At 37.0% G+C, this 11,613-nt stretch overlaps 1 protein-coding gene across 1 annotated transcript in view; it reads left to right on the plus strand.

Annotated features, from left to right (window-relative positions):
* The window catches only part of CASP8 (caspase 8), a 54,332-nt gene that overhangs the window by 4,643 nt on the left and 38,076 nt on the right, over positions 1–11,613 (plus strand). The gene's annotated exons all lie outside the window — the stretch shown is intronic.

Below are 11,613 nucleotides of genomic sequence, written 5' to 3' on the forward strand. Positions count from 1 at the left end.
TCCTTTATCCTGACTCTGTCTTTCTCCTCAGCTCTGCTTTGCCCCAGGGGTTGCAGGATTTCTTATAATTCTCCTTGGCCCAACCAGTTAATGAATAACAGCCTCAATTTTTGAGGTCCAAACACCCTACTTCCTTAGTCATGGTGATTAATTCTCTCTTTTTCCACTGCTTAAATAATTAACAAGACAAAGAAAAATATCCAGAACAATATAATAGGAAATGTAGGGCAAGAAAATCATGGGGAAGTTGCCGAGTTGTATGAAGGTCCTGCGTAAGGGACTCTGGTGTGTAACCAGCTTGTCTGCTGAATGAATATCCAACCAGATCTGGTGGGGACGCGGCTGACAGAAGTGGCCCGTGACGGACGATCCCAAGTGGCAAAATCATCAGTTTAGGTTTTCTGCCTGAGTGTGTCTTTCAGTTAATACTCATTTCAAAACAAGATGCAAATTTTCCTTCAGAAAATCATTTGAAGGATTTCCATTTTGGAGGTGTTGGTCCACAGTATCGAAGGGGCTGGGACGCAGAGGAGGCACCATTATGATGTCTAGCGGTGGCCCTGTGTGCATCTGTTTATCATTCTAGTCATGCTGTTCTGCAATACCCCTTCTTACTAACCAGCACATCTTAGAGATTGCTCCGTATCATAACTTCTTCTCCTGCTCCCTGCTTGCCTTTTTACTCTCTTAATGGCATCCTCTTCTGAACAGAAACTCTTAATTCTGAAACAGTCCAGCTGACCCTTTTTTTCCCCTTATGGTTAGCACTTTTGGTGTCCTATTTAAGAGTCCATCATGAAGACATTCTCTTAGGGTTTGTTATAAAAGCATTGTTGCTTTGCTTTTCATATTTAGATTTATGATCCTCTAGATTTGAATTTTCTGTAGGTAGGAGATAAAGATTCATTTTTCTATGGCTATCCAACTGATCTGTCATTATTTATATAAACACCATTCTTTCTTCACTTCATTGCAGTGGCATCTTTATCTATTAATCAGTGATCTTATATGAGTGAGACTTTTTTTAAAGTAATAGACTTTATTTTTTAGAATAGCTTTAGAAAAACTGGAAAAACTGAGCAGAAAGTACAGAGTTCCCATATGCCTCCCCACCATCCTTCCTCTCTCCACACCTTTTCCTCTATTATTACATTTTTAATTTTTGAATTTTATTTTATTTATTTTTTTATACAGCAGGTTCTTATTAGTTATCCATTTTATACATATTAGTGTATACATGTCAATCCCAATCTCCCAGTTCATCCCACCATCACCACCCTCCCCCACCACTTCCCCCCCTTGGTGTCCATACGTTTGTTCTCTACATCTGTGTCTCAATTTCTGCCCTGCAAACCGGTTCATCTGTACCATTTTTCTAGGTGCCATATATATGAGTTAAGATAGGATATTTGTTTTTCTCTTTCTGACTTACTTCACTCTGACAGTCTCTAGATCCATCCACGTCTCTACAATTGACCCAATTTCGTTCCTTTTTATGGCTGAGTAATATTCCATTGTATATATGTGCCCCATCTTCTTTATCCATTCGTCTATCGATGGGAATTTATGTTGCTTCCATGTCCTGGCTATTGTAAATAGTGCTGCAATGAACATTGGGGTGCATGTGTCTTTTTGAATTATGGTTTTCTCTGGGTGTATGCCCAGTAGTCAGATTGCTGGATCATATGGTAATTCTATTTTTAGTTTTTTTAAGGAACCTCCATACTGTTCTCCATACTGGCTGTATCAATTTACATTCCCACCAACAGTGCAAGAGGGTTCCCTTTTCTCCACACCCTCTCCAGCATTTGTTGTTTGTAGATTTTCTGATGATGCCCATTCTAACTAGTGTGAGGTGATACCTCATTGTAGTTTTGATTTGCATTTCTCTAATAATTAGTGATGTTGAGCAGCTTTTCAGGTGCTTCTTGGCCATCTGTATGTTTTCTCTGGAGAAATGTCTGTTTAGGTCTTCTGCCCATTTTTGGATTGGGTTTTTTTGTTTTTGTTTTTTAATATTGAGCTGAATGAGCTGTTTATATATTTTGGAGATTAATCCTTTGTCCATTGATTCGTTTGCAAATATTTTCTCCCATTCTGAGGGTTGTCTTTTCGTCTGGTTTGTGGTTTCCTTTGCTGTGCAAAAGCTTTTACGTTTCATTAGGTCCCATTTGTTTATTTTTGGTTTTACTTCCATTACTCTAGGAGGTGGATCAAAAAAGATCTTGCTGTGATTTATGTCAGAGAGTGTTCTTCCTATGCTTTCCTGTAAGAGTTTTATAGTGTCTGGTCTTACATTTAGGTCTCTAATCCATTTTGAGTTTATTTTTGTGTATGGTGTTAGGGAGTGTTCTAATTTCATTCTTTTACATGTAGCTGTCCAGTTTTCCCAGCACCACTTATTGAAGAGACTTTCTTTTCTCCTTTGTATATCCTTGCCTCCTTTGTTATAGATTAGTTGACCATAGGTGTGTGGGTTTATCTCTGGGGTTTCTATCCTGTTCCATTGATCTGTATTTCTGTTTTTGTGCCAGTACCATATTGTCTTGATTACTGTAGCTTTGTAGTATAGTCTGAAGTCAGGGAGTCTGATTCCTCCAGCTCTGTTTTTTTCCCTCAAGACCGCTTTGTCTATTCAGGATCTTTTGTGTCTCTATACAAATTTTAAGATTTTTTGTTCTAGTTCTGTAAAAAATGCCATTGGTAATTTGATAGGGATTGCATTGAATCTGTAGATTGCTTTGGGTAGTATAGTCATTTTCACAATATTGATCCTTCCAATCCAAAAACATAGTATATCTCTCCATCTGTTTGTCTCATCTTTAATTTCTTTCATCAGTGTCTTATAGTTTTCTGCATACAGGTCTTTTGTCTCCCTAGGTAGGTTTATTCCTAGGTATTTTATTCTTTTTGTTGCAATGGTAAATGGGAGTGTTTCCTTAATTTCTCTTTCAGATTTTTCATCATTAGTGTATAGGAATGCAAGAGATTTCTGTGCCTTAATTTTGTATCCTGCAACTTTACCAGATTCATTGATTAGCTCTAGTAGTTCTCTGATGGCATCTTTAGGATTCTCTATGTATAGTATCATGTCATCTGCAGTGACAGTTTTACTTCTTCTTTTCCAATTTGTATTCCTTTTATTTCTTTTACTTCTCTGATTGCCGTGGCTAGGACTTCCAAAACTATTTTGAATAATAGTGGTGAGAGTGGACATCCTTGTTTTTTTCCTGATCTTAGAGGAAATGCTTTCAGTTTTTCATCATTGAGAATGATGTTTGCTGTGGGTTTTTCATATATGGCCTTTATTATGTTGAGGTAGGTTCCCTCTATGCCCACTTTCTGGAGAGTTTTTATCATAAATGGGTGTTAAATTTGTCAAAAGCTTTTTCTGCATCTATTGAGAGGACCATATGGTTTTTCTTCTTCAATTTGTTAATATGGTGTATCACATTGATTGATTTGCATATATTGAAGAATCCTTGCATCCCTATGATAAATCCCACTTGATCATGGTGTATGATCCTTTTAATGTGTTGTTGGATTCTGTTTGCTAGTATTTTGTTGAGGATTTTTGCATTTATATTCATCAGTGATATTGGTCTGTAATTTTTTATTTTTTTTGTAGTATCTTTGATTTTGGCATCAGGGTGATGGTGGCCTCATAGAATGAGTTTGGCAGTATTCCTTTCTCTGCAATTTTTTGGAAGAGTTTGAGAAGGATGGGTGTTAGCTCTTCTCTAAATATTTTATAGAATTCACCTGTGAAGCTATCTGGTCCTGGACTTTTGTTTGTTGGAAGATTTTAAATCACAGTTTCAATTTCATTACTGGTGATTGGTCTGTTCATATTTTCTATTTCTTCCTGGTTCAGTGTTGGAAGGTTATACCTTTCTAAGAATTTGCCCATTTCTTCCAGGTTGTCCATTTTATTGACATAGAGTTGCTTGTAGTAGTCTCTTATGATGCTTTGTATTTCTGCGGTGTCCGTTTTACCTTCTCCTTTTTCATTTCTAATTTTATTGATGTGAGTTCTCTCCATCTTTTTCTTGATGAGTCTGGCTAATGGTTTATCAATTTTGTTTATCTTCTCAAAGAACCAGTTTTTAGTTTTATTGATCTTTGCTATTGTTTTCTTTGTTTCTATTTCATTTATTTCTGCTCTGATCTTTATGATTTCTTTCCTTCTGCTAACTTTGGGTTTTGTTTGTTCTTCTTTCTCTAGTTCCTTTAGGTGTAAGGTTAGATTGTTTATTTGAGATGTTTGTTGTTTCTTGAGGTATGATTGTATTGCTATAAACTTCCCTCTTAGAACTGCTTTTGCTGCATCCCATAGGTTTTGGATCTTCGTGTTTTCATTGTCATTTGTCTCTAGGTATTTTTTGATTTCGTCTTTGATTTCTTCAGTGATCTCTTGGTTATTTAGTAATGTATTGTTTAGCCTCCATGTGTTTGTGTTTTTTACGTTTTTTTCCCTGTAATTGAGTTCTAATCTCATAGCGTTCTGGTCAGAAAAGATGCATGATATGATTTCAATTTTCTTAAAGTTACTGAGGCTTGATTTGTGACCCAAGATGTGATCTGTCCTGGAGAATGTTCCATGCGCACTTGAGAAGAAAGTATAATCTGCTGTTTCTGGATGGAATGTCCTATAAATATCAACTAAATCTATCTGGTCTATTGTCTCATTTAAAGCTTATGTTTCCTTATTAATTTTCTGTTTGGATGATCTGTCCATTGTTGTAAGTGAGGTGTTAAAGTACCCCACTATTATTGTATTACTGTCGATTTCCTCTTTTATAGCTATTAGCAGTTGCCTTATGTATTGAGGTGCTCCTATGTTGGGTGTATATATATTTATAATGGTTATATCTTCTTCCTGGATTGATCCCTTGATCATTATGTAGTGTCCTTCCTTGTCTCTTGTAACATTCTTTATTTTAAAGTCAATTTTATCTGATATGAGTACTGCTACTCCAGCTTCCTTTTGATTTCCATTTGCATGGAATATGTTTTTCCATCCCCACACTTTCAGTGTTTATGTGTCCCTAGGTCTGAAGTGGGTCTCTTGTAGACAGCATATATATGGGTCTTGTTTTTGTATCCATTCAGTGAGCCTGTGTGTTTTGGTTGGAGCATTTAATCCATTCACGTTTAAGGTAATTATCGATATGTATGTTCCTATTACCATTTTCTTAATTGTTTTGGGTTTGATTTTGTAGGTGCTTTTCTTCTCTTGTGTTTCCCACTTAGAGAAGTTCCTTTAGCATTTGTTGTAGAGCTGGTTTGGTGGTGCTGAATTCTCTTACCTTTTGTTTGTCTGTAAAGCTTTTGATTTCTCCAATGAATCTGAATGAGTTCCTTGCTGGATAGAGTAATCTTGGTTGTAAGTTCTTCCCTTTCATCACTTTAAATATGTCATGCCACTCCCTTCTAGCTTGTAGAGTTTCTGCCGAGGAATCAGCTGTTAACCTTATGGGAGTTCCCTTTTATGTTATTTGTCATTTTTCCCTTGTTGCTTTCAATAATTTTTCTTTGTCTTTAATTTTTGCCACTTTGATTACTATGTGTCTCAGCGTGTTTCTCCTTGGGTTTATCCTGTATGGGACTCTCTGCACTTCCTGGACTTGGGTGGCTATTTCCTTTCCCATGTTAGGGAAGTTTTCAACTATAATCTCTTCAAATATTTTCTCTGGTCCTTTCTCTCTCTCTTCTCCTTCTGGGACCCCTATAATACGAATGTTGCTGCATTTTATGTTGTCCCAGAGGTCTCTTAGGCTGTCTTCATTTGTTTTCATTCTTTTTTCTTTATTCTGTTCCGTGGCAGTGAATTCCACCATTCTGTCTTCCAGGTCACTTATCCGTTCTTCTGCCTCAGTTATTCTGCTACTGATTCCTTCTAGTGTATTTTTCATTTCAGTTATTGTATTGTTCATCTCTGTTTGTTTGTTCTTTAATTCTTCTAGGTCTTTGTTAAACATTTCTTGCATCTTCTCGATCTTTGCCTCCATTCTTTTTCCGAGGTCCTGGATCATTTTCACTCTCATTATTCTGAATTCTTCTTTTGGAAAATTACCTCTCTCCACTTCATTTAGTTGTTTTTCTGGGGTTTTATCTTGTTCCTTCATCTGGTATATAGCCCTCTGCGTTTTCATCTTGTCTATATTTCTGTGAAAGTGGTTTTTGTTCCACAGGCTGCAGGATTGTAGTTCTTCTTGCTTCTGCTGTCTACCCTGTCTTTCCTCTATTATTAGCATTTTGCATTAGTGTGGTACATTTGTTACAATTAATGAACCAATACTGGTACATTATTGTTACTAACTAAATCTATAGTTTACTTTAGGGTTCACTCTTCAGGTTGTACATATTTTAGTGGTTTTGCCAAATGCAAAATGTCACGTATCCACCATTACAGTGTCATATAGAATCGTTTGAGTGTCCTAAAAGTCCCCTGTGCTCCATCTATTCACCCTTCCCCTAATCTCTGGCAACCACTGATCTTTTTACTGTCTCTCTAGTTTTACCTTTTCCAGAATGTCATATTGTTGGAATCATACAGTACATAGTCTTTTCAGACTGGGCTCTTTCACTTATGCACTTACGTTTCCTCCACGTCTTTTCATGGCTTGATAACTCATTCCTTTTTATTGCTGAATAATATTCCATGGTATGGATGTACCACAGTTTGTTTATTCATTCACCTACTGAAGGATATCTTGGTTGCTTCCAAGTTTTGGCAATTATGAATTATGAATAAATTTGCTATAAACATTCATATGCAGTTTTTGTGTGTGTGTGGACATAAGTTTTCAACTCCTTTGGGCACATACCTATGAGAATAATTGCTGGGTTTATGGCAAGAATATGTTTAATTTTAGGAAAAATTATCAAACTCTCTTCCAAAGTGTTTGTACCATTTTTCATTCCCACCAGCAATGAATGAGAGTTCCTGTTGCTACACACTCTTGCTAGTATCTGGTGTTGTCAGTGTTTTGTTTTATTGATTCTAGAAGGTACATATTGGTGTCTCATTGTTGTTTTAATTTGCAATTCCCTAATGACGTACAATGTTGAACATCTTTTCATATGCTTATTTGCCATCTGTATATCTTTTTTGGTGAGGTGTCTTTTCAAATCTTTTGCCCACCTTATAATTGGGTGGATTATCCTCCAGCTCTTCATTCTCTTTTGAAGAACAGAAGTTTTTAATTTTAATAAAGTCCAGCTTGTCAATTATTTCTTTCATTGATTATGCTTTTGTTGTTCTATCTAAAAATTCATCACCAAGCCCAAGGTCATCCAGGTTTTTTTCTATGTTACCTCCTAAAAGTTTTAAAAATTTGTGTTTTACATTTATATCTAAGATCCATTTTGAGTTATTTTTTGTGAAATGTGTAAGGTCAGAATCTAGTTTTTTTTTCTTTTATTTTTTAATGTGGATGTCTTTTGTGCCAGTTTCCATTTGATGAAAAGACTATCCTTTTTCCATTTGATCGTCTTTGCTTCTCTGTCAATGATCAAGTTGTCTATATTTGTGTGGCTCTATTTCTGGGCCCTTTATTCTGTTCCACTGGTCAATTCTTTCACCAATAACACACTGTCTACTGTAGCTTTAGAGTAAGTCTTGAAGTTTATAGTAACTCTCAAAGCCTTCCAACTTTGTTCTTCTTCTTCAGTTTTGTGCTGACTATTCTAGGTCTTTTGCCTTTCTGTACAAACTTTAGAATCAGTTTGTAAAGATCCACAATGTATCTTGTTGGGATTTTGATTGGGATTTTGCATTGAATCCACAGATCAAGTTAGGAAGAACTGACATCTTAACAATATTGAGTCTTTCTATTCATGAACATGGGATACCTCTCCATTTATTTAGATCTTTGATTTCTCTCATCAGAGTCTTATTGTTTTCTCATATAATCTAGTGTGTGTGTACACATACATATATATATTTGTATATATGTATATATATATATATTTTTTTAGATTTATACCTATGTGTTTCATTTTTTGGTGCTAATGTGAATAGTGTATATATATATATTTGTTAACATCTTTATTGGAGTATAATTGCTTTACAATGGTGTGTTAGTTTCTGCTTTATAACAAAGTGAATCAGCTATACATATACATATATCTCCGTATCTCCTCCCTCTTGCATCTCCCTTGAATAGTGTATATTTTAAATTTCAAATTCCAATTATTCTTCGCAGGTGTATCAGAAAGTGGTGAATGTTTGTATAGTAACCTCTATCCTACAACCTTAGTATAATTGCTTACTAGTTCCAGGAGTATCTCTGAGGTTTTCTTCACAGACAATCATGTCATCTGTGAACAAAGATGGTTTTATTTTTTCCTTTCAAATCTGTGTACCTTTTATTATCTTATTGCATTAACTAGGACTTCCAGTATGATGTCAAAAAGGAGTTGTGAGAGGGAATATCCTTGCCTTGTTCCTATCTTAGGGGGAAATCATCTAGTTTCTCATTATTAAGTATGAGGTCAACTGTAGATTTTTTGTAGATGTTCTTTATCAGGCTGAGGAAGTTCCCCCTATTCTTAACATGCTAAAAATTTTGGTCATAAATGGGTGGTGGATTTTGTCAAATGCTATTTCTGCACTTATTGATATAATCACACAATTTTTAAAAATCTTATTGATATGATGGCTTACATTAATTGATTTTCAAATGGTGAACCAGCTTGCACACCTAGAATAAATCTCTGCTGGTCTTGGTGTAGAAATCTTTATACAATGTTGATTCAATTTGCTAATATTTTGTTCAAGATTTTTGCATTCTATGTTCATGAGAGATATCAGTCTATAGTTTTACTTTGTTGTAATGCTTTTGTCTGGTTTTGCTATTAGGGTAATACTGACCTCATAAAATGAGTTAAGAAGTAGTCTCTCTGCTTCTACATCTGGAAGAGATCATGAGAATTGATGTAATTGGTTTCTTCCTTAAGTGTCTGGTAGAATTTGACAGTGAACCTGTCTGGGCTTGGTGCTTTCTTTTTTAGCAAATTATTAATTATTGATTCAATTTCTTTAAAGGAGACCAAGGTGGTAGATAAAATGGTGCTTAAAAAAATAATAATAACACCAAAAACCCAAAATGAACTAGTATTTATTTTATTGTTTGGGCTGAACTCATTGGCCTACCAATAGAAAGTGCACTTATTTTTTTTCCCTATCACTATTTTCAATGATGGTGTGAGAAATCTTCTGTGATGGCCTGACTAGACATTGGGCAGATCCCACAGCTTTCAGCTCTTTTGGTTATAAGAAGGCTATAATATTATGACTCATTTCACCTGTTAAAAATTTAGTTCAGATATTTAAAAGTTTCCATCTCAACTGAAGTCAAAGGATCCCATTACCCTCAGCTCAGGAATGAATCTTAGCTAGGGAAACATCAGTTGAGGAGGGGACTGTTTTTTCTTCTTTGTCATTTCTCTTTACCCACTCCATGTCTTCTGCTTCCCCCAGAGAGGCACAGGGTAGGAGGTAAAGAAGAAAAGATCTTTCTGCTCAGCTGCAGATCTCCCTTGGCAGTTGGTGCCTACTGCCATGGGAGGCATCCAAGTCCTGACACATCCACCCAGATATGTGGGGAATTCCAACTTTCCCCAGCACAGTTACAGTGGAGTTTTTGAGAATTAGTATAGAATCCTGCCCATCACAATCAAGATCCTAGCCCCAGGGGTGAACACCACATTATCAAGGCCCTGGAAAGCAGATCTTCTGGGTGGGCTCCAATCAAGAGGTTTAGAGCCAGGCAGCCTTCTCATTTATCCATTTTGTCCCATAAGAAAATCCTGACTCGTATCTTGTTTCCGTTCTGGCTTCTCTTTGCTGAGCAGTGGTGACATCAACAATTTTCTTACCTTCATGTTCCAAGTGTGATGCAGGCACAATTTCCATGTTCACATTGCCCCCAGTACCAGAGATTGCAAGTGAGGGTCTCCCAAGAACTTTCTCAAAGCATTCCGCTTCTATGGACTCACTATAATGGTCCTCTGAGCTTCTGCAGTTCATTAAGCCTCCAGCTAGGCAGTGAGATACAAGTCTCATCTTCTTTCAAGCACTCCAATCTATTTAGGTATGTAATGAAGACTTGAACTTTGCTCAAAGAGAGGTCTGACCTTTGTCCTTGGTCTCTGGGAGGTAATCTCTATGACCTTGAAATGTTGTGCCTGATAAGAATGTCTTTGTTTACCTGGGGGCTTTGGACTATGCCAGAAAGTTTGTTGGTTTTGGGGCTGCACTGGGCAGCTTGTGGGATCTTAGTCCCCCAACCAGGGATTGAAAGCACCAGGCAGTGAAAGCATCAAGTCCTAACCACTGGACTGCCAGGGAATTCCCCAGGAAGTTTTAAAATGTGATTTATGTTGAGGGATTTCTGTCACAGGGTATCAGCTCAACCTCCACAGGGGCTAGAGACTGAGGTCAGCATGCAGGCAGTTGGCCACAGAACCCCAATAAAGACTGGACACCAAGGCTCCGATGAGATTTCCTCAGTGGCAGTACTTAGTGTGTATCATCACACCTCAGTGCTGGGAGGGGTTAATGCTTCCCATGACTCCATGCGGAGAAGACAACTGGAAGCTCAGCTATGGAATCCTGGACTCATTTTTTTTTTTTTTAAACATCTTTATTGAAGTATAATTGCTTTACAATGGTGTGTTAGTTTCTGCTTTATAACAAAGTGAATCAGTTATACATATACATATGTTCCCATATCTCTTCCCTCTTGCATCTCCCTCCCTCCCACCCTCCCCATCCCACCCCTCTAGGTGGTCACAAAGCACCAAGCTGATCTCCCTGTGCTATGCGGCTGCTTCCCACTAGCTATCTATTTTACGTTTGGTAGTGTATATATGTCCATGCCACTCTCTCACCCTGTCACATCTCACCCCTCCCCCTCCCCATATCCTCAAGTCCATTCTCTAGTAGGTCTGTGTCTTTATTCCCATCTTGCCACTAGGTTCTTCCTGACCTTTTTTTTTTTTCTCCTTAGATTCCATATATATGTGTTAGCATACTGTATTTGTTTTTCTCTTTCTGACTTACTTCACTCTGTATGACAGACTCTAACTCCATCCACCTCATTACAAATACCTCCATTTCGTTTCTTTTTATGGCTGAGTAATATTCCATTGTATATATGTGCCACATCTTCTTTATCCATTCATCTGATGATGGACACTTAGGTTGCTTCCATGTCCTGGCTATTGTAAATAGAGCTGCAATGAACATTTTGGTACATGACTCTTTTTGAATTATGGTTTTCTCAGGGTATATGCCCAGTAGTGGGATGGCTGGGTCGTATGGTAGTTCTATTTTTAGTTTTTTAAGGAACCTCCATACTGTTCTCCATAGTGGCTGTATCAATTTACATTCCCATCAACAGTGCAAGAGGGTTCCCTTTTCTCCACACCCTCTCCAGCATTTATTGTTTCTAGATTTTTTGATGATGGCCATTCTGACCGGTGTGAGATGATATCTCATTGTAGTTTTGATTTGCATTTCTCTAATGATTAATGATGTTGAGCATTCTTTCATGTGTCTGTTGGCAGTCTGTATATCTTCTTTGGAGAAATGTCTATTTAGGT

This window comes from Balaenoptera borealis, assembly GCF_965194805.1.
Source record: "Balaenoptera borealis genome assembly, chromosome: 6".
Taxonomy (NCBI): Eukaryota; Metazoa; Chordata; class Mammalia; order Artiodactyla; family Balaenopteridae; genus Balaenoptera; species Balaenoptera borealis.